The 23,202-nt window shown below is 34.1% G+C and overlaps 1 protein-coding gene across 2 annotated transcripts in view; it reads left to right on the top strand.

Annotated features, from left to right (window-relative positions):
- LOC126966758 (neuroglobin-like) overlaps positions 1-23,202 on the top strand; it is a 108,381-nt gene that overhangs the window by 8,630 nt on the left and 76,549 nt on the right. The window contains exon 1 of one of the 2 annotated variants that reach the window (XM_050811040.1): positions 9,627-9,748. The exons of the other annotated variant lie outside the window; for it this stretch is intronic. The gene's annotated coding sequence lies outside the window, so the exon portion shown is untranslated. Of the gene's footprint in view, positions 1-9,626; positions 9,749-23,202 lie in introns of those variants that run through there. 2 annotated transcript variants of the gene reach the window in all.

The following is a 23,202-nucleotide window of genomic DNA, read 5'->3' as shown; positions in this document are numbered from 1 at the left end:
TTGTTATACTCTTTTTGAATTCGATAAAAAACATCGATTTGTAACATTGTTATGAAATGTTAAATGAAAATTGGAATATTTCAAATGTTCTTTGAAGAAAACCTATCTCAAACAATGCCTAAGTGCTCCTATTGAAAAAATGTTTATGTTTAATATTTCAACTCATGACTTCTAACATAAGGAATAAACCACTTTAAATTTGACTAAAACAATAAATCAATTCTTTTCGTTTGCATACACATCAGTACGAATGATATAACATCATGTTTCAGTATATGTTACCGCTTGTGGCGTTCGCAACGTATAGTGGTATTATGTCGAGGGAAGCGATGGCTTGTCGGTGCTGGTAGGATTTATTGGTCTGTTAATCATCTGTCATTGCAAACTTCCTATTATTTGCTTATATATACTTACTAATGCTATATATTTATTTAAACAAAACAAATCTTATAACCATATTTACAATATGATGATTACATAAATTTAAAACTATCACTACAGAGAAACGTACCAAGAATACTGGCAGCATTTCCGCGTTGGACAGCTAGGCTGATCTGTTGACCGAAGTAGCTGCCAGCGCTTGGGTTGCCAGTTGCCCTATTGAGGCGAGAAGAAGACATTCTCCGCTCCTCTGGGCCCCACGGGCCAAGTGTCTCGACACCAAACGGCACAAAGCTGTAAGACTCATTGAGACCGACATACTCGTATTTGCGACGCTTGCTGTCTTCGGCAGTCGCAATATATATATTTGTAGTTGGTTGAAATCATTCAACGCAAAATTTGATTTAAACATCAGTTATATTTTGTTCAATCATACATTTATTTGATCAAAGACATATCAAGGCCCACTACGGTTTCGTTATAACTGTGATCAGTTTTTCTTACAATATGAAATTTAAATATTTCTAGTAAAAATGTGCTCAAAGTGCGCAGATGAGTTTTTCAGTGACATCACGTCAAAATGCGAAGTGCCACTCTTGTAAACTTCTGTGCACGTCACCGATACCGTATATAATATTATGTAACACAAGGTACAGGCCAGATATAACAGTGGAGCTTGCGAACTCTGAGCTAGGTTACTTGAGGATGAACGATACTTTTTGCATCTATTCTAGGGTCTTCTTCATTCACCCAAGAATTTGTCCCATATACATTCGCTTTAGATCCAGTCATGCAACTTTTAGTCGAGGGTTTATTTTTTATTTTATTTGATATATTTTGATCATTTATGGTTCTTTTACATTCATATTGTGGCCCACTACATTGTGAGCGGTCAAACAGCTTAAACTGATAGCTGATATCGGGTGCACAAGTCCAGAGACCAGAGCAACTACAAAGGGAAAGGAGGACTAACGAGCGTACGGGTACCTGGTGTTAAGTGATCACCGCCGCCCACATTCTCTTGCAACACCAGAGGAATCACAAGAGCGTTGCCGGCCTTTAAGGAAGGTGTACGCGCTTTTTTTGAAGGTACCCATGTTGTATCGTCCCGGAAACACCGCAAAAGGAAGCTTAATTTACTACTTCTTATTTAGCTTTGTAGAACGTGGAAGAAATGTCTTTGAAAACCGCACTGTGAAGGAAAACACATCCAGATGGTAGGGATGATATCCTAATTAGTGGCGTGTCGTGCGAAGGTGAAATTCAGCGGCAGGAATCGGGTGAAACAGCTCTTCGGAACACTCCCCGTGATAAATGCGGTAGAAGACACACAATGAAGACGTCCACAGAGCACTGGGTTCCCGACAATTCTTGCTGCTTTGCATTGCACGCGGTCAAATGGATCGAGCTGATACTGGGGTGCGCCAGACCAGAATCAAATATTTAAACAGAAATCACAGAAACGTGGAGATACAACGATATATTGTTTATTGGTTAACGTAAATATTTAAAATCAGAATTGTCCTATTCAATCGTTAAGTGTGAATAATAAACTGAGAAAGACATTAACAATAAATATAACACTTGTACAGTAATAATAAAACTTGTATATTTAACTTTATGAAACATTGGTTGCAGCGTTACAATTCATAATAGCAATATATCCAAGCCTGCAAGGTCGTAATAGTTATAAATATTAGGGCTAATAAATAATATGTTATTGAACAGTGTTCGGTATAAACCAGGCAATATTTTTCGCTATTTGATTGTGAAGCGCCGGACAGATATAGATTGAAGGACGTACTCTCGTGTTGCGTGGTATACTTTGCGAGACAGATCAGTGAAGTGAGGCACTTATACAACACAGACCTGTCAGAACCTTGACTGGAGGTAACAGTACTTGAACATGCTGCTGCTTTCAATGAATTTTTATTCACAAAATTATTATTTTGTGAGAATCCTCTTAAATTTTAAATAGTCAACGAAACACCAATTGTATAACATAAAAGTTACTCAAATACTTTTGTGCATTACAGTTTAACGTTCACAAACTGACATTTGAAAAAATTTAAATACAAAAGAAATACTTTTTACTAATTCTAATAGGCATTTTAAGAATCTTTACACATGTGGTTATAGATGTGAGGAAAACTGTATACCACTTAACGCTATTTAAAGCCCAGCCGCTGTTAAGACGTTAAATGAAAAAACAGGTTTCATAAAAAAAAATACTTTCCTGGAGTCTTCTATTCAACAGCAGAACATCATCAATCTGACAGACTGAGGCTAGATTATGATTGTATTACAGCAATTCATATATTTTCATTCTATTTCTATTTAATTCCATGACAATTTACAGTGTCTAGTCAATACGAGTAGACGGTCACAGCTTTAAAGTCAAACAAGAGTAAATGCTTCACCCTTTCTATGATAAATATAATAATAATATTGCATATTTTCTTTTGTAATCTTTGTTATACTAGTGTAGTTTTTGGTATTTATTTTGTAGAAATTCTATATTTCTTGTAAAAGACTAACTTTTTTTTGAAGTGAAACTGCTTTGCGCGCATGAGGGTATAATTTTTACGCATGAAACGCAATAAAGTGTCACGAAAATGTGGCACGTTTTTATTCAAGAAGAGGCAGGAGGGAGATCGAGACCAATTGAAATAGAGCGAGAAAGGGTGAACGTAGCATAAAGCACATGGCACCGCTAGTAAGTAGAACAACTTCGCGACTAGCGTTGCATCATGCAGGTTTAGCGCGCGGCCGTGAGTAAGTAGAACATCTTCTCTACTAGAGTTGTATCGTGCAGGTTTAGCGCGCGGCTATGAGTACGTAGAACATCTAATAATTTCTAATATTGACAAAAAATATTTGGTTGGTGGAAAACAAATTAGGATAATAACCTAATATAAACGAGATTTAAAAATTATTTTTCTAAATAGGTTTCATTTCTGAAAACTGTACTTAACGCACACCTTTTTTTTCAAAGTAGAGTTGCTACAAACACATAAAATAATTATCTTGTACTTCACCTTGAGCCAGTGTTATTCAAAGTAGACAAAGTTTCGGAGGTGGCAGCTATAAAATGTTATGGAACATTAAATTATTACAAGTTGGTTTGTTAAGAATTATCAATGTGGCGGCAGTTTTATGTTGAATGCTTTTATGACGAGGGTAAAGCCTTAAATTGCTATTAAACTGCAAAAATTGGAATTTTTTGACCTAAGTACTTAATTTTAATTTTTATTTGTGAGACGTAAAGCAGTAATTTTTTCGAACTATATCTTTAGGACCAAACCTTATCACCTTATTTATTGGTCAAATTGACATTTCTTTTTAAGACTCTATTTATTCACATCCTATTCCAGCCAGCTCAACACTAGTCAAAGCTTGCTGGCATCTTCGCAGTTATTTAGTGGTAATGTAGAGTTGCAAAGTGTGAAGCAAAATAATTTTGTGTTGCAAGGTTGGAGATATGTAGGATGTTTATTTATAAAGTCCACGCCCTAATTTTTTGTGGATATTACAAATAAGTATAGATGAAAAATATTGGTTTAATCGCGATAGAAAACACAGTTTCTTCCGTCACTGGCTGTCAATCTACGATTTCCAGAAAGATGTCGGCATGGCTATTGCACGCGATGCCTCCAACCCTATCGCTGACATTGAACAGTGCATACTGAAGGCATCTATATAATATCACCTTTTGATGTGAAGTCAAGCCTTGGAGAACTCATGCTTTCACGGTCTTCTGGTCTCAGCAATGGTCATGAATATGCAGTATCAGAAGAAGCGCTATATCCAGACTAAATGTATTTCTTTTATGGAGGTGTCCACTAACATTAAACATTAGGGTGAATTAACCATAAATTAAAAGCATAAGTATGACTTTTTTGGAATGACTTACACTACAAATATTCTTGTCTACAAATTCCTAATTTTGTCTGATTACTTTCATTCAACTTTCATACCTCTTCCTTTCATATTTTATTAGCTTTACTTAGATAAAAAGTACCCTTAAGATAAACATTATGTGGGTATAGTTAATATAAAAAATAATTAACATGTTATGCTCGATAAGACATCTTAAAGTGAAGCAGTAATAATTAATTTCTTAATCAAACTAATAAACTAATAAATATTTTATAACAATATCTATTGTTATAAAATACTTAAAACCCACACTTCTGGAAAGTTAAGTTAAACTCTTCAACCGTCGCGATAGCGCTATACCATAATATACCAAAAGTAAAAAATAAATTAGTATTTTTAGAGAACAATACTATCTTAACTAAACGACCTCGATTTTTATTTAACATTGTGATACCTCAATATTAATCGAAGAATATTATGTATCTACGATATTCAACGAAGTTTTTTTTACAAAAGTCGGTAGTTCGGGATAGTTGTTTTGAAGATTTGTGAGAAGATACTTACAAAAATGGGATAGAAAATTAAAAAAAAATCTATAGTTCGACACTATAAAGATAAAACAGGTCTGTTACATTAAATAATGTACTGTGTAATCAATATGTAAAACAGAACCACGGCTATCTTCTGAATAACAGAATAACCACTTAGTGATTCATTAAAAAAATTAAGGTAGACAATCTCTTCTTCAAGACACCTCTTCTATGATCGCCTGGTACCAAAACATTGTATAATGCTTTCTATCTCATTCTCTCGCCGACTGAATCCTATACATTTTACCATTTTACCGGTTTGTGTCTCTATCGTCTCGCTTTTTTGTTTCATCGAGTTCCAAATCACAACGATTCTAAAGTTTTCACTTCAAAAAAGTTCAGCATCAGTATATCTATCAATCTTTAAATGTTAAAAAGTGAATTTTGTTTTTATAAGTTACAATACTATAAATAACGAACTGCTTGTTACTAATTCTAGTTTGCGTTGCGTTAAGAGTAAATATATACACTTTTACAATGAGTACAAAACAATCCTAGGAGAACATATTGTGTTGCAAGAGAATGTGGGCGGCGGTAATCACTTAACACCAGGTGACCCGTACGTTCGTTTGTCCTCCTATTCCATAAAAAAAAAACATCTCATGCCGTTTCTTCTCTCTGAGACCGCGAATATATCTCCGCGAACAAGTTTATAGATTTTATTTAATGGATATAAACTCGTTTTATGCCTTTTTTTGGCATGTACATATTCATTAAATAACTGTGCATAAAATGATAAATCCCGAACAGTTTCTACATAAGTATGTAGATAAGAATATTCTGTATATTTTTCTCATGCTTTAGGATACATATAGACATAAGCAGACTCTTAACATGATTTTGTTGCCAGGGCAGAAATGATCTCAGGCGGGCTCAAATACGAACCCTAACGGGCTTCTCCCTGGCTGTTACGAACTATATGTTACCAACAAGTCTACACAGATTCTGCCTCTTGGCTTCATAGCCAACGAAAACCAATACACATCCTTCTGGAGTATGATGATGTGTGGGGATAGAGTTTTGTGCTACAATTCCAATTTTTTTCCTTTTTTATATAATAACCATAATAGTAACAATCTATAGAATATTAGCGTTATTATTTCACTATAATTTAACCTGTCAAACTTTGTAAAAGGCAAATAGAAAATATGCTGTAATGTTTGCTTAAATAAATAAAATCCCCCAAATATGATAATAATTGGACATTTTACACACACAAAATTAATTTTGACAGTAAGCCTTTTCACAAAGTTCGATTTATGGAACTGAAATGAACACAGGTATAAAGAGACAGTTCCATATCATTTCATAATATAATTTATTGAACATTGAATTTGTTATTCTGAATTATATAATTGTATGTATCACTTTGATCCAAATAAGTTTGTTACTAATAGACAGTGTTTTCTATCTATTTTCACCTACGCCGTCTTCCGGTGTATGTGCTCGATTGGTTTGTATACGTTATCATTATTCCATCTGTATGTTTGTCAGCATGTCACTAACAACACGCCTGTTTTAAATAATCGGTTTTATTCGAGTGATAGATGGATTTATGTAATCTTCTGTTCGCCCAGTTAAAACAATAAAATTTCAAAGTTCTTTATTTGATGGTAACTATTTGAAATGAGCGTCGTTGGCGCAATAAGCAGAACCGATCGCTTTGGCTCACCACGGTCTTCTTCTTCTTCGCGTGTCTTTCCAGCTATGGAAGGTTGGCAGTCAGGTTTCTTCGCGAGATCTCTCGCGATTCCTGTCCACTGTTGGATCTTGCGCAGACAAGACTTTTCTTGTAACCGATGGTTACCTTTAAAAATAGCACGTACACCTTCCTTAAAGGCCGGCAATACTCCTGTGATTCCTCTGGTGTTGCAAGAGAATGTGAGCGGCGGTGATCACCAGGTGACCCATTACGTACCAGGTACGCTCGTTTGTTCCACTTTTCTTCCGGCACCTTTCCCCATCATGATGAGCTGTAGGAGTACCTCTCGTGCCTAGGCACGTGCCCCAAATATGCGACTTTCTTCATCTTGTTGGTTTGTATGAGTTCGCGTTTTTGATTGCCGCGGCGCAGATCTTCCACAAATGTTTGTGATCTTGTGAGTCCAACAAATGGCCAACATACGTCTGGCCATATACCCACATTTCAAAAGCTTCTATACATTTTCTGAGGTCTTCTTTAATAGTCCACGCCTCACATCCGTATAGAAGCATGGGCTAGATATAATAGCGCAGTAAACGAGTGCACAAGGAAATCCTGCCACTTACTTATGTGTTTTTGGTTTCAAATGTTCGAATTTTCGACGGTTTATAAGGTCGGCATGGCTCTTGTGATTGCTCTCGTGTAAACAGGTGATCTGTATGTGGTTCGTTTTTCCACCTCTTCCATAAAAAAATCAAAAGTTCTTATAATCTACTTTAATACAGGAAATTGTATTTAATTCTAATATGTGGGCTTTAGAAAGCTTATTCCTATAATACTATCTCTATATAGAGTTTAATATTTATTATGCTTATAACATATTTATTCAAACAAAACAAATCTTATAACTATATTTACAATACTATGATTTTATTACTCGTAAATTAAAACAATATTAACGGGGTATCAATTGTACCAATACAATACAATAAAATTACTGGCAGCATACATTGCTATACAGACGACAGCACTGGTGATGCCGTATACACGGGCCATGCAGGTCTCTCTCGGGAAAACGTCGACCAGTGCCGGGAGAAACTTGTGTCTTGTATCGAGTACTCTCTCGAGAAGTTCGCGGAATGGGGTAAATTGAACCTCAAGTTTGCGCGTTTACCACTAAAAAAACCCCATTTGTCGTATCACCGCTCTTCGACAACACTTCCCTTAAAGCCTCGCCTAGTATCGGAATACTGGGTCTCGAAATCTCGAGCGATTGCCAATTTCGTGGCCATCTGGAGGACAAAGCCAAATTGGCTTCGAAGAAGCTGGGCGTCATCAATAGATCACTGCAATACTTCAAACCAGCCCACATTCTAGCGCTCTACAAAGCGCAGGTCCGGCCACACATGGAGTATTGCTGTCATCTCTGGTCTGGCGCACCCCAGTATCAGCTCGATCCATTTGACCGCATGCAACGCAGAGCAGCTCGAATTGTCGGGGACCCAGTACTCTGCGAACGGCTAGATCACTTGGCGTTGCGTAGAGACGTCGCTTCATTGTGTGTCTTCTACCGCATTTATCACGGGGAGTGTTCCGAAGAGCTGTTTAACCTGATTCCTGCCGCCGAATTCCACCTTCGCACGACTCGCCACAAGCTAAGATATCATCCCCACCATCTGGATGTGCGGTTTTCAAGGAGCTTTCTTCCACGTACTACAACGCTGTGCAATGATCTTCCTTGTGCGGTGTTTCCGGGACGATACGACATGGGTACCTTCAAAAAAAGCCTGTGATTCCTCTGGTGTTGCAAGAGAATGTGGGCGGCGGTGATCACTTAACAGCAGGTGACCCGTACGCTCGTTTGTGCTCCTATTCCATAAAAAAAAAGCGTTGCTGCGTCGGATTGCTAGGCTGATCGAAATTGCTAATAACTAATTACCATATATATAAAATATAATTTTGGGGGATATCGGATGTGGAACAATGTATAAATATGGCGTATTTCAGTACATACCATTGTGGGCCGTGTTTAACCGCCAACTATATAAAACAAAATAAAATATTTAATTGGTAAGTCTTTTTTAACTAAACTGCTGTCAAAAAAAAAAATCAAACTAATCACTTAACCCTAATATGCGAACATAGCTAGCAGACCACATTCTCTTATACCACCAGAGGAATCACAGGAGCAGTGCCGGCATTTTGGAAAAGTGATAGCGCTTTCTTTTAATGTTACCCGTATTGTGCTAGAAACACCGCACATGGAAGCGTAGTGTAAAGTACCTATCATTAAGTAAGCCCCCTAGTTAGTTCGATTTATGATTCCCAAATACTTTTTTTAAAACATGTGAATATTTCCTAAGGTTATCTTTTAATCTAATACAATGTTATAATGAGACCTAACACAAATGTACTTTATAGAACTTTATATATTTTTTGTAATTCTCAATAAATCTCTAGGTTCAAAGAATTTGATTGGGATTTCCAAGCTACCTTAACATCGCAAAGACCAAACAAAGATTAAAGAATTCCAAGCCTAGATCTCACCTTCATAAAACAAATACAACCTTAAATGAGGCTTTTCACTTTAACGTGTTCACGTCACGTAGGAAAGAGACAGACTATGGAAATGTAGAACCGAAACAAGATAGCAATGGAGCCTGTAATAGATTAATTTAGTAAGACAGATACGGCTCTTGATAACTTTTTAGCTGAAGCTGTAATTCGTAACCAAGGTATGTATTAGTATTCCTTATGTTGTTATTTAAATTATTCTGACATCACTTTAAAATTCGAAAGAATCTTATATATTTAACTATAAAAATAATAATATAATACACTTTTTGTTAAAGAAGCACGTGTATTTATGGTTGAATTATTGTAGAATTGATTGAAAATCACAATCTATTTGTTTCCCATACGATAGAGTCGTCCACAACGACCAGCTGTAAAGCATGATTTATTTGATGATATGAAATAACTTAAGAAGATGGATAACAAATTATGTCAATAATATATCTGCTTCCAAAGCGTATTAACACAGTTTATTGTTAATCAAGGCATCGAAAAGAACCCGATTCATAGGCAGTAAATTTATCCGCATCTGTTTTTTCAGTTTCAGCCACATAGTCTATGACCAGCGAGTTGTGTCTAGGGCAGTTAGGTAGAGCTGTTCGGCGAGTGCTCCCGTGTTGGTGAGGGCCAATAGTGTGACTCTAATGTGATGTGATGTTTCTGTGGATTGTTATTGGTCGAGGTGAGTCGCTGTGTTATTGTACTAGATTCGTTGGAGATTTATTTGAGGGTTTCATTTCCCGGATTGCCTGCGGATGACAAATGTAGGCACTTGAACAGCATTGAATATTTATTTTGTTATACCACTTTTTCGTGACTTTTTGATGAATTCTTTTTTTCTGAAAATCAAGGCAAATAAGGTTATATGATGATGCTCGATCCCCAATACTCTTTCTCAATATAAAAGTGGTATTATTTAACTAACATTAAAATCAAGTAGATATTAAACTGACATCTTTAATTTTTGTATACTTTATACATAATTAAATATATAAAAATATGTATCGGTGACCCATCTTCTATCCAAATTTAATATCAATATATTAAAATAGCCGTTACCGCCCGCTTCTCTTGGGCGAATTTTAAAAGGAATTTAATTTAAACAATAAAAAAAAAGCAGCCATAAACCATCTTGGATAAATACGATCAGTGGTTTAGGCGTGAAAGAGCCTCAAAAAAAGACTATTTTCATTATATATATACATATATAATAAATATAATACTAGCTGACCCACCAGACGTTGTTCTGTTGATAATAAAAAAAAAAAATTGGAATTTGCCAATAATATTTCAAAACATCAAGAAATATTTCGTAAAAAATGCTCCCTGTTGTTATAATGAAATTTTTATACATTGGAACTGTCAAACCGTGCGTCACTAAATTCTCTCATAGAAAATATATCGATACAAAACAAAATATTGAAAATAAAAATAATTATGGGTCCCAAATCGAAATAAAAACTATCCTATTTCTCAAGGTGGACTAAACTGCACTCCATAAAGTAATCCCCATTTAAATTCCATCGCGGACAAACAAAGTTTCACGTAATTTATATATATTAAGATATATATATAATGTATTTTATATATATATGTATAAATAGATAGATAAAACACAGTAAATCATCGATATTTTATTAAATGATACTTTTTTTTATCGAAGAGCAGGACATACGAGCGTACGGGTCACCTGATGGTAAGTAATCACCGCCGCCCACATTCCCTTGAAACACCAGTGGAATCTCAAGAGCGTGGCTGACCTCATGAAGCGGTAATTAAATAAACCTACATATGAATTCAAAGCTGAAAACACATTGGTACTCGAAGTCTTTCTTTTGATCTGGTAATTAAACTATCGTACGTGTAAAAAACTCAAACAAAGCAAAGACTTGAGTCAGTAAATCAATAAAACAATCAGCATTGAATCATGATCTCTCTCTTTTAGGATATCTATACCAGTGGGAGGCTCCTTTGCACAGGAAGCCGGCTAGGTTATGGGTACCACAACGGTGCCTATTTCTGCCGTGAAGAAGTAATGTGTAAACATTACCGTGTTTCGGTCTGAAGGGCGCCGTAGCTCGTCAAATATATATACTGGGCAAATGGGACTTAACATCTTATGTCTTAAGGCGACGAGCGCAATTGTAGTGCCGCTCAGAATTTTTGGGTTTTTCAAGAATCCTGAGCGGCACTGCATTGTTACGGGTACGGCGTATCAATTACCATCAGCTGAACGTCTCTGACCTCGTTTTGACAAAATAATACAACTGTATTGGTTTAGACTACTGCTATTCCAGTAGTAGTCTAAACTCTAAATCAATGACCCTGTCATAAGAGGATATAAGACATGATTTAATTAATGATGGTCAAAACTGCACACACAATATGTTAAAGTATATATTCTATTACATCTTAGTATATAATATACGTTACTTAGTATATATATAAATTACGTGTCGCGTTGTTTGTCCGCGATGGACTCCTTAACTAATGAACGGATTTAAATGAGGATTACTTCATGGAGTACAGTTTAGTCCAACTTGATCTCTCAAGTTATAATAAGAGATAGGATAGTTTTTATTTCGATTTGGGACCCATAATTATTTTATTTTCAATATTTGTTTTGTATGGACATATTTTCTATGAGAGAATTTATTGACGCACGGTTTGACAGTTCTGCTGTGAAACAATTTCATTATAGTTAACAACAGGGAGCAATGACGTTCTATACATAAATAGAACGTCATTCCTAATCCTCGCGTCGTTTTTCTCATTACTGAGGGTCGTGACTCACCCGCTGCATCAGTTTCTCCCGTACGATTCCCCTCCATCTGCTGCGATCCTTAGCTTTATGAACGTCATTGACAGGGAGCGAATTTTACAAAATGATTCTTGGTGTTATGAAATATTATTGACAAATTCATAAAAAAAAAAACAGTATTTTATTTATTATGGACAGAACAACGTCTGTCGGGTCAGCTAGTAGAGTAATAAAACAGAACATGCATGCTAGACATAAGATAGTGAGGTAAGTAATAGTAAGCCAACCCTAGACAGTCTGCCGCTGGCATGCGGTATTGCAATAAAAGAAACACATCAAAAATTTATTTGTATTATTAATCGTTTATAGAAATAATCTTAAGCTAACATAGCCCACAGAACTGATAAACAGTTTTTTCATTTCTCTAACAAAGTCCATGTCCATTGCAAAGCAAATTATAAGTTTGAACTCATCATCCCTCTATTTGTACTGCCGGCTTCTACCGTCTCTGGGGTATCATTTTGTCACAAATTGCTTCACTTGTCGTGGGATGCGTGCGAAGCATCACGTGATCTGTCGTACTTCACTAAGATGGTGTATTTTTGACTGTTATTTATTATTTTATATGAATTATAGTTAAAAAGAAATCAAATATTTTTGATTTCTTTTTAACCATAATCTATATATCTACTAATATTATCATAAAAGATGTTTTTTCTTACTTTAATATTTAGTTTAATAGCCAATTTCTGCGATCGGAAATTTGATATCTTTTTTCTATATATTTATGGTATGACATATTTGTATTTTTTAGGCTTGTTATGACTATTTATAGACATATTTAAGTCTTTTCTACAATAATATATATTTGGAAAGTATTTTCACACTGTATCAAGATGTGCCTTCATCAAACTAACCTAATTAGTAGAAATATTTATTCAAACAAAACAAATCTTATAATCTTATCTATAATAACAATATCATTACATTAAAATAAAACAATCATTATGGGGAAGCATATCAAGAATACTGGCGGCATTTCCACGTTGAATAGCTAGGCTGATCAGTTGACCGAAAGAGCTGCTTAAAAAAATTTAATAAAACTAAAAATTTAGTAGAAGTTAATAAACTTAAAACAGCAGTGGTTTCTGTTAACCATAACCTAATTAACATATGTATTTAAGCAGTTAAATTATATTTTATTGAGTTGCTTATATGTTTCAATATTTATTATTCAACTGAAATTATGAAATGTATTTCTTACTTCTATACTGTACTCGAAATTCGTAAGGGTTTTATTACCTTAAACAGTTTTTACTTTTGACTTTGTTTATTTTTGTACCAAAGAAACCGATAACTTTGTTCGAAATAAAAAATACAGTTAATGTTGAATACATATATGAACTACTTGAGGCAAATCTTCGTTTATCTATGTCAAGTGAAAGGTTTGTTTTAGTTTTTATTTACATAATTATTGTAATATTATCATCTTTATTTATGTACATTGTGTCTATGTATACCCACTTCAAGACGTCCGAGTTCCTTAAATCAGCATATTTATCCAAGGACTTTATATATTCACAATATTTTGATTACTTTGGACCTATATCATAACCAAAATAACCAGGAAAATGAAAAAAAAATCGAATCTAATATGATATATGAACAGATCTCTCTTTCGGTTATAAGTTAGTACAAAATGCTGTTATTAATACAACTAAAAAAAATTAATATAGAAAAATACTCTTCAAACAGAAAATTTAAATATGGAAGATTCGCTTTATAGCTCTATACGAGTGCTGACCCAGCAAATGTTGTTTTGCGATATACATTAAGTACCCCGCTCCCGCTCATTGTATGAATTGTCGCATGACCTTGACTGAATTATTTGCCAGTATATAACTAGGTATTTCTAAATAAATAAAAAATTTAGTTGCGGATAAGTAATCACCAAAAATTATATACAAAAAACTTTTTCCGAAATACATAAATAAAAAATTCTGTTATGCATTTTATGGTATAAATATTATACCGATCTGCTCAGTAGTTTTCGCAGTATAACCGAAGGAAAAAAAAACAGCTCTCCGTTTATTAGAATATATAAATAGAAAAAATGAAGTTTTTATTGCACATAATTAAATATTCTCAAATATCAATAATTGCAGGTGACGTAGAGATGTACAGTATCAAATAGGAACGTGACTTGTCGTCTAAAAGCAGACAACAACTCGTTAAAATATAGTTTAAACAAGCCTGTCAGTCTGTCAATACTACACAAATGAGCAGTAAATTAGTATTGTTAGTATACGTTTCGTCATCTGTTTATATACTTTATGTTATTATCTGATTCAAGGTTGTCGTATAAAAAGACTTATTACTTGTTCAGCATTTTACAAATCGGGCTAAATAAACACGCAATGTTACAATTTGAAACAGATTGTGAACTTTTAATGAACTCCGCTGAAACAAACGCCTCCCCTAAAGAACGCCATGACGATCGGTCTTGCGCTGCCCTCATCCAGCTATTAACCAGATCGTCAGTCCATCTTGTGGGGTACTTCCTGTACGTGGTCGCCATTCGAGGACTTTACTGCCCCAACGGCCAACGGCCAGTCGAGCTATGTGCCCTGCCCACTGCCACTTCAGTTTCGCAATCATCTGGGCTATGACGGTAACTTAGGTTCTCCTACGGATCTCCTCATTTCTGATTCGATATCGTAGGGAAACTCCGAGCTTCCTCATAAGGCCCATAGTTAGCAACCACGTTCCGTATGTCATCACTCGCAACACGCACTAGTTAAAACCTTCGTCTTCAGACACTGTGGTATTTGAGACGAGAAGATTTTACAGAGCTTTCCGAACACTGCCCATCCAAGTTGGATTCGCCGAGTGACCTCGAAATTGGACCTGCACAACTGAATTATTTGTCCAAGGTAGATATACTTTAAACGGGAGTGATCTTCGCCTTGTCCATGTTTATTTTGAGACCTACTCCTTTGGGAAGCTGTATTGAGGCCATCTATCATATGGCTTTAGTCTTCCATAGTCAAATGATTACGATAGATCCTCCTTCTCCATGAAGTCAGCCAGCATCTGGCCTCAGGCGTTCCGATTTCCATAACCAAATTGCCCCACTCTTGACTCATCGCCGCTACGTTTTCATGCCCAGTTTTGCGTTGAAAATTGTTGATTGTTGTTGAGCAAAATCATAAAATTTTATATAGCGTCATGAGTTTCAGAAAAATTAATGTTATCGTGGTTTGAACATAATACATATAATGAACCGTAGCAAGACAAATTACGATATCTCTGCCATTAGTGAACTGATTTTAAGGTGTACTTTATTAAAAAGTAGCGTATTGTTAAATTATTAACTCAAATACATTTGTTTTATATTTGTAGTGTACTGACATCTAGTCTTAACAGAGTATGTGTTAACTATTATTGTCACTGTCACGACATCGACAGTGACGTTAACCGTGTGACGTTGAGTGCTATATAACGAATGCACAGTACAGCGGAAGGCCTGTTCTAATCGGCTGTTGGTTGCGTGCGGACGTGTCCGGGTGTAGTACTACATAGTAAACATTAGTTGTTTCAATCGTGAGCAAACGATGAACATTACAATATTTATCTTTATATTTGAAGACATTGGTAAGCACGTAAACTTTTCTAAAAGACGTTGCTGTGATTCCACTGGTATTGCAAAAAATTGTACATTTTTTTTTTTTTTATGGAGTAGGAGGACATACGAGCGTACGGGTCACCTGTTGTTAAGTGATCACCGCCGCCCACAATCTCTTGCAACACCAGAGGAATCACAGGAGCGTTGCCGGCCTTTAAGGAAGGCCTTAACACTAACTTAATGTCAGCATTATAAATTATTAACCTTTTGACTGACTATGACAGCTGTGATAAAGTCGAAAAAAAATTGTGGTTAGAGTTTACCACTATTTGCAATCCACGCACTCTAAACTTTTAAGCCTCGCCTGTTTTTTATCGGTTGTCTAACGGAAAAAGACTCTATCTATATGTATAAGTTATCTAAGAACCAAGATGACATTTGAAACAGCTACTAATACAATATATTAGAAGTAACTTCGCATATATAAGCAAAGCAGATCCAATTTATGTCTCCAAAGCTAATAGGATATGAGTTAAACTATGTCTGAGATCTAATTCTTGAGTCACAAGTATCCCGCGTGGGTCCCGCAGGGTAACATTTAAATTTAGTTCAACTCTCAATTGGGTTAAGATGCGGAATATCACTCAAAACAGAGATGTCTCTGTTTATATTTTGCTTACAGTTTAATTAGTTTCTGTTCTTAATTAATTAATTCTAGAGATCGAACATAATTTGAATTATGTTTTGACCATAGTTCGTTTTTTTTTTAATAAAACGTTATATGAGGTTTTTCATTGCCAAATAGTACAAAAAAGTTACCTTTCAGATGATCTTTTACGAGACGAGCAAGACATTTGCCTGCTTGTAAGTTACGCCCTGCCATTGCAATGCAGGTTCCAGTTTTAATAATTTCTCACTCTCTCTGCCACTCTTCAATCTTATTATTGAATGAAACCAACGTTCTGAGATTTCTTCGTAATAATTGAGCTCCTTACATTGAGTCTGATTGTGACAAGAGTGACTATACTCTTCAGAATGGGCACATAATCAATAATAATGAAAAAAAGGACATAACACTAAATTACTATCCTTTTTACATTTATAAATAGATTTGATTAATTATAATCCACATTATTGCTGCTACGAAATAACATACGTATGAATTTTCTATGAAACGCCTTTTGATGGGCTTATATTTTCCGAACATTTACTAGTGTAATTTATATATTTTTTACACTATCGGAAAGTAGAGAATTTGACGAACAGAAAACAGATGTTTAGAAAAAAGCTGATATTTTGACGGGTGAATTTTCGATTGAAAATAAGAGTTCTTTTCGATATTTGAGTCAAAATAAGGCGATAAAATAAATATTTCAAATCAAATAAATAACAGTGTATTTGGGACATTACAAGGTAACTTTTCACCAAATTTTGTGAAAAATAAAAAACCAATACTTGGTATTTGAATTTTTCACATATATTTTGAGGTTAAGTATGTCAAAAAATTGTAAATCTTTTACAAAATTTTTAGATCTTTTTATTACCTACAACTTTGCCATTTGACTTATTGCCATAAGAATTGCAGTTTTGCCGTAAATCGACATAAACCGTTTTTTTACCCTTAATCACCCCCTTCCACTTCTCGACCTCAGATCGCCCGTAATTTATTTTCCTTTCATTTTTGTTATATTCTCTTCCATTTCGAATGGGTTTAATCCTCCTATTATTTTTTTTTGGTTTTAAAAATTATCGACACTGCTCTGTCTAATTTTGTCGACGAATGTTCTACTAGGTCTGCCATTAATAATAAATAAAAACAAAATACCTACAACATGAATATAAATTTTTAAAATTATTAACTAAGTCCGTTACATTTTATTCCTAACATAAATTGATGTTTTGTTTTTTAAAGAGATTATTTGGTATTATTATTCATTAAGATTAATCCCAAACATTGGATGGTTGGTTGGTTCTCAGTCTAGCAACATACGCTGTTAAAAAGTTTAGTTATTTTAATATTGTGGTTTTTATGCAGCTGACGAGAGCATTTAATAACCTGCGATCTATTTAATTTCCTTATGAGAAAGCTCATGGTCGCTCAGAGGGTAATGGAGAGGGTTATGCTCGGAGTTTCCCTGCGAGATCGAATCAGAAATGAGGAGATTCGTGGGAGAACCAAAGTTACCGACATGGTACAAATGATTGCAAAACTGACGTGGCGGTGGGCAGGGCACATAGTTGGGGCAGTAAAGTCCTCGAATGGAGACCACGTACCGGAAGACGCAGTGTTGGTAGCCCCCACAAGATGAAACGACGATCTGGTCAAGATCGCCGGAATACGTTGGATGAGGGCAGCGCAGGACCGTTCGTCGTGGAAATCTTTAGGGGAGGCCTTTGTCCAGCAGTGTACGTCTTCAGGCTGATGATGATGATGATGATCTGACCGTTGCTCTGTAATACGTAATTATTACCCAATAATTAAGATATATAATATTAATGAACCAGGAACAATTATTGACTTGTTATGCCTACTACTCGACTAAGTCGAATACCACTCTTCATTACAAGTAAATACAAAAACTATAATATGACCCTATACGTTAATTGTTTGAATAAATATTCACAGTTTAATTATTGTGATAAAAATACCGATAGTAAGAAACTAGGACGTTTTTTGTTAGCAGCCTGTGTTATTTTTACCGTACTTACAGCACCGTCCCCACGTTTGCTGTTGTTAGACCAGTGGTCGGCAAAGTGCGGCTCCAGAGCCGCAGGTGGCTCTTTGGCTTAAGGAGCCACCTCAAGGAGTACGGATCTGGCACTAGGACATGGGGCACATTAAAAGTTTTGCACTTCTAGCTAATCGGAATTATTTGAGTTTTGAATATTATATTTTTTTAAACGTTACAACCTTCTTAGTAATTAAAGAAATCATTTGAAGGGGTCAGGGGAAAAATAACTTTTGTCACATAATTAACAAACTGAGATTCAAAATTCAAAAATTCAAAATTTCTTTATTTGTACACAGTCATTTACAATCACATATGAAACTCTCCTGGTAGATTTAGATAATCTGTGTTAGGAGAGAATCGCTCATTGCAAGTTATACAAAACAATATTAAAAACTAAAAGTAAGGAAGTTGTTGACTCAAGTGAATTGGATTATAAACAAACAAAACCAGTTATCTAGTCGGCCCGGCGGCCCGGGCGATCGCACGCGAAATAAGTCATTAATTTCAATGTGGATCAGGTTATATTAGCATCATGCTAGCCGCAGGTACGCAGCCGGACGACTACATAAACATGGGAGTTAGGATCATGTACAAACATTTTTTTTTTGATATAAATAAAGATTATAATAAAAATGTACAATATATCAAACATTGTAGTTACTTATTATTACTGATTTTGAAACATATTATGATACACACACACACACATATATATATATATATGCACGTAAACATAGGAACTTACATAAATATAACATCTTAACAATATATATATATATATATATATATATATATATATATATATATATATATTAAACCTATATAAAAATATATATATACTGTACTTTAAGTAGATAAATAAATTCATACATAGGAGCAAATTTTGTGAACGGGCTGTAAATCTTTTAATTTTTATGTTTTATAATAATACATTTTTTTTATACTAATTAATTTTTAAGTATTTTTTCCGTATCTTCATAGTTGAGTGTTTTTAGCCATTTAATAACATTAATTTTACATTCCCTAAATGTAAGTGAATAAATATTAAGGGATCTGTTAATTTTATTATACATATTGGTGGATTGTGCGACAAATTGTTTTGAGGCAAATTCTGTTCTTACGATTTTGTGTTTTAGGACAGTATACGGGTTTCTTTTCAAAGTAAGGGAAGAGTCAATGATTCTATGTTTCTGAATTTTTAATATACATTGCAGAATATATAACTGGCGGACTGTAAGTAGTGATGTTTCATGGTAAAGTTTGCTAGTATTATAGAATTTACTTTTGGAATATATGATTTTTATTATTATTCGTTGTGCACGTTCAATATGTAGAAATTTTGTTTTAAAGGTACCACCCCATACACTTATACAGTATAGGAGAACGGATTCCACTAGAGTTTTATAAATATAAGTTAGCAGCGCTCTATTACATACATTTCGCAGGCGTTTAAATATCCATATCATTTTCCGAGCTCTGTTAGCAACAAGTTCTAACTGGGGATACCATGACAAATTTTGATCAATAATCACACCCAAGTACTTTGTGGTATTTACTCTTTCTATTTGAGAACATTTACAATTAATAGGACTTATTAAGTTGCAACAGTGAACAGTTAATCTCATGCTCTTATTAGGCTGTGTAGAATTACGAATGGCAAAAGTAATATAATTTGTTTTAGTTAAATTAAGAGATAAGAGATTTAATTGTAACCATTTAAGCACTGAGTTTAATCCCAACTCGGCTGTGGAAAATACTTCTGCCCAACTGCTTCCATGAAAGAGTAACGCGGTGTCGTCAGCGTAGGAAAATACCCTTCCATTTTTTAATTTAAAGCTAGATAAATCATTTATGTATATTAAAAATAAAGTTGGCCCTAATACACTTCCCTGCGGTATTCCGAATTGTAGTATAGGTGCATCAGAGCTAATTATATCATCACTAATTTTCGTTCTCTGTGTGCGATTTTGTAGATAATCCGTTATTAAACTTAAAAAAGTTCCCCTTATACCTATATTTTCAAGTTTTTTCAAGAGGATGGGGACAGAGATGGTGTCAAATGCCTTTTTTAAATCGAGGAAAATACAAAGAGCTCTGTTTCTATTATCAAGTTGATTTGTAATATTCTGAGTTAAGTCTTGTATAGCGTCTTCAGTGCTTACACCTTTACGGAAGCCATACTGAGATGGTGAGAGTATGTTATACGTCTCTAAATATTTTAGTAAACGTTTGTTAATAATTTTCTCTAGTATTTTAGATATAGTTGAAAGAACAGAAATTGGGCGGTAATTGTTTACATTGTCTTTAGGCCCACTTTTGTGCACTGGATGTATTATTGATTTTTTCAATTCATATGGAAATACTCCTTGTTGTAAAGAGATCTTGCTTAGGTGTGTAATAATTGGGATCAAAACGGATTTAGCTGATTTCAAAAATTTTGTAGGGATATTGTCGTATCCAGTGGCTGATTCAGATTTAGGGTTATCAATAATACTTTCTATCTCAAGTGGATCAGGTTCTATTATGCCAATGCTATTAATCTGTGATGGAAGTTGTTTAAAATATGCGGAAGTTGAATGATTATTACTTACAGATATATCTTCAGCAAGTAATTTACCCACATTTCTGAAGTGGTTATTCACGTAATTTGCTGATTCGATGGCTGTCGGTTTTATATTAATAAGTTCTATATTCTTACTTTTTGTATTATTTAAATTTGTAATACTTTTTAAACATTTCCATAATGATTTGTTATTTGTCTTTGATTTTTCAAGTAGTTGTCTTTCATGAGTATTTTTCAGTTTTTTAATTAAGTTATTACAATAATTTCGGTACCTCTTATATGTTATTCTTAATATTTCATTAGTGTCATCATTTTTAAGTTTGTATTGCAGAAGATTTCTATTTTTTATACATTTAAGAAGACCAGGAGTTAGCCAAGGTTTAATTATTCTTTTATTGGAGGGTATTTTTACAGTTTTAGTATTTATATTAAGTGAATCTACTATTAAGGTTATTATTATCTTGGTAAGTGTGTTGGGATCTTCTTCCTTTAATAAGTTAGGATCATAATTGGCTTGTAATGTATCTAATGCACCCTTGTAATTTGTAACCTCTTTTGTTTTTGGAGGTTGACTGGATATAGTTGTGTGGTACAAATATATTGCCGTCATTTTGTGGTCGGTTACAGTAGTATCTAATACCCCAAGATAAGTTGTGAATTTGGTATTATCTATGTTTGTAATTACATGATCTATACAACTATTTATACGTGTGTCAAATTTATGACCTGGTAGTAAGTTATGTGCAGCTAGCATTTCAAGATAAGAGTCCGAGTGTTTATCATTATTTCCATCTATTATGTTTATATTAATATCTCCGGTTATTAATGTGTTATTATTAAGATAAGGTTGTTCTAAATATTTTTCAAGGGAGTTCACAAACATTTCTGCATTTCCCGAAGGAGGACGATATATACATATTAGCTTAAGCCGAGTAAAACCATCTGTAAAACCTACTTCAAGACATGAAGCACCTTCTATTTTTATTTCTTTGACTGTGTGTTTTAAAGTTTCATTTATAAATACGACAACTCCATCATTTTGATTAATTTTATTTGTGGTACTGTAAGTCACATAATTACTTTTTTGAGGGAGGGGTTTATCAAGGTTTATTCGACATTCAGTTAGAATGATCACATCAATGTTTATGTTTAGCAAACTAATATTAATGTCTAAGTCATCTAAGTTAGAGTTTTTATGTATACTGCGAATATTTTGATTAACTAATGTAAATGCAGGGACTTTTTTTAAAGCGTTTTTATGAAATGTATCAATTGAACCTTGATGTGTAATTATATTAGTGAGATTGTCTAATTCATGCAAAACGGTGTTTGTATTATCCATTACAATATATTTTATAAATCGCTAAAATTCTATTTTCATGTTTTAAGTAATGACCCGTTATGTTATGTGTTTGGTAGATAATTAATATTATAATTTTTGATATAAATGAGTGTGTGTAGTTGGCCTTGTACAATATGTTGATATAATAATTGCAAAAATATAATAATGATAAAATATATAAATAAATTATTTTAGTTAAAATAAAAATATTTTTACCTAAGTTTAGTCATTGGTTTCTTAGTTTAATAATTTGGTCTTCACCCGTCACCATGATATTACTAATTAAAAGACAAGACCTAAGTAAAATAGTGTCATTTATATCCAAACAAATAAGAAAAGCTTTTTTTATTGAAAGGATATTTATTGTTAATATAATTATATTTTTTTTCATTTTGACTTCACATCAGCTAAGAGTTAAGTTTTATGTAACTGTCATAGTCTACCATGGACAACGGTTGTTTTTTTCCTGCACGGTTCTGACATTGGGTGTTTTTTCTCTGTACCGATATTTTAAAAGTTTGAAAGCGCACAGACTATGGATGTATACCCTGTTGTTTTTGACAGACCTTAGCGACAGATATTACCATTCAGACTGCATTGTCAATTGAAAAAAATAAAAAATGTGATATAAGTTGTTTTTCCCCTGATCCCTTCATTTGTCAATCGTTTTTTATCACACATCAAAGTTGTACGTACGCAACGAAAATGGAATTAAGTCGAAAAGATTTTAGAGTGATGATTTTTTATGATTTTAAAAGTTCTCTCTCTCCGCAAGTCTGTGCCGCTCGTGTTCAAAATGCATTAGCTCTTTGGCTAATAAGTTTGCCGACCACTGGGTTAGACAATACTAAATATAAATAGTACAACATGTTTCTTTGTGGCGATATATAAGTTTATATAGCCGTTGCCTTTAGTATCATCCCCGTTGTTCTACCCTTCTTGGCGATATCTCGCGTAAAACCCTTAAATTAATATTACGCCCCGTTCCGGGGCGTAAATACGTAACAGTATTTCCTCCTCTCAAAAAAAAAAAAAAAAAAAACCCTTAAATTAATAACCAATATCACATGTAACCAATAATTATTGTAATTGTATATAGTAGGGTTTTTTGGG

Source organism: Leptidea sinapis, chromosome 11 (genome assembly GCF_905404315.1).
Source record: "Leptidea sinapis chromosome 11, ilLepSina1.1, whole genome shotgun sequence".
Classification (NCBI taxonomy): Eukaryota; Metazoa; Arthropoda; class Insecta; order Lepidoptera; family Pieridae; genus Leptidea; species Leptidea sinapis.
The sequence above is the reverse complement of the archived record's forward strand: the minus strand, read 5'-3'. Positions and strand labels throughout refer to the sequence as shown.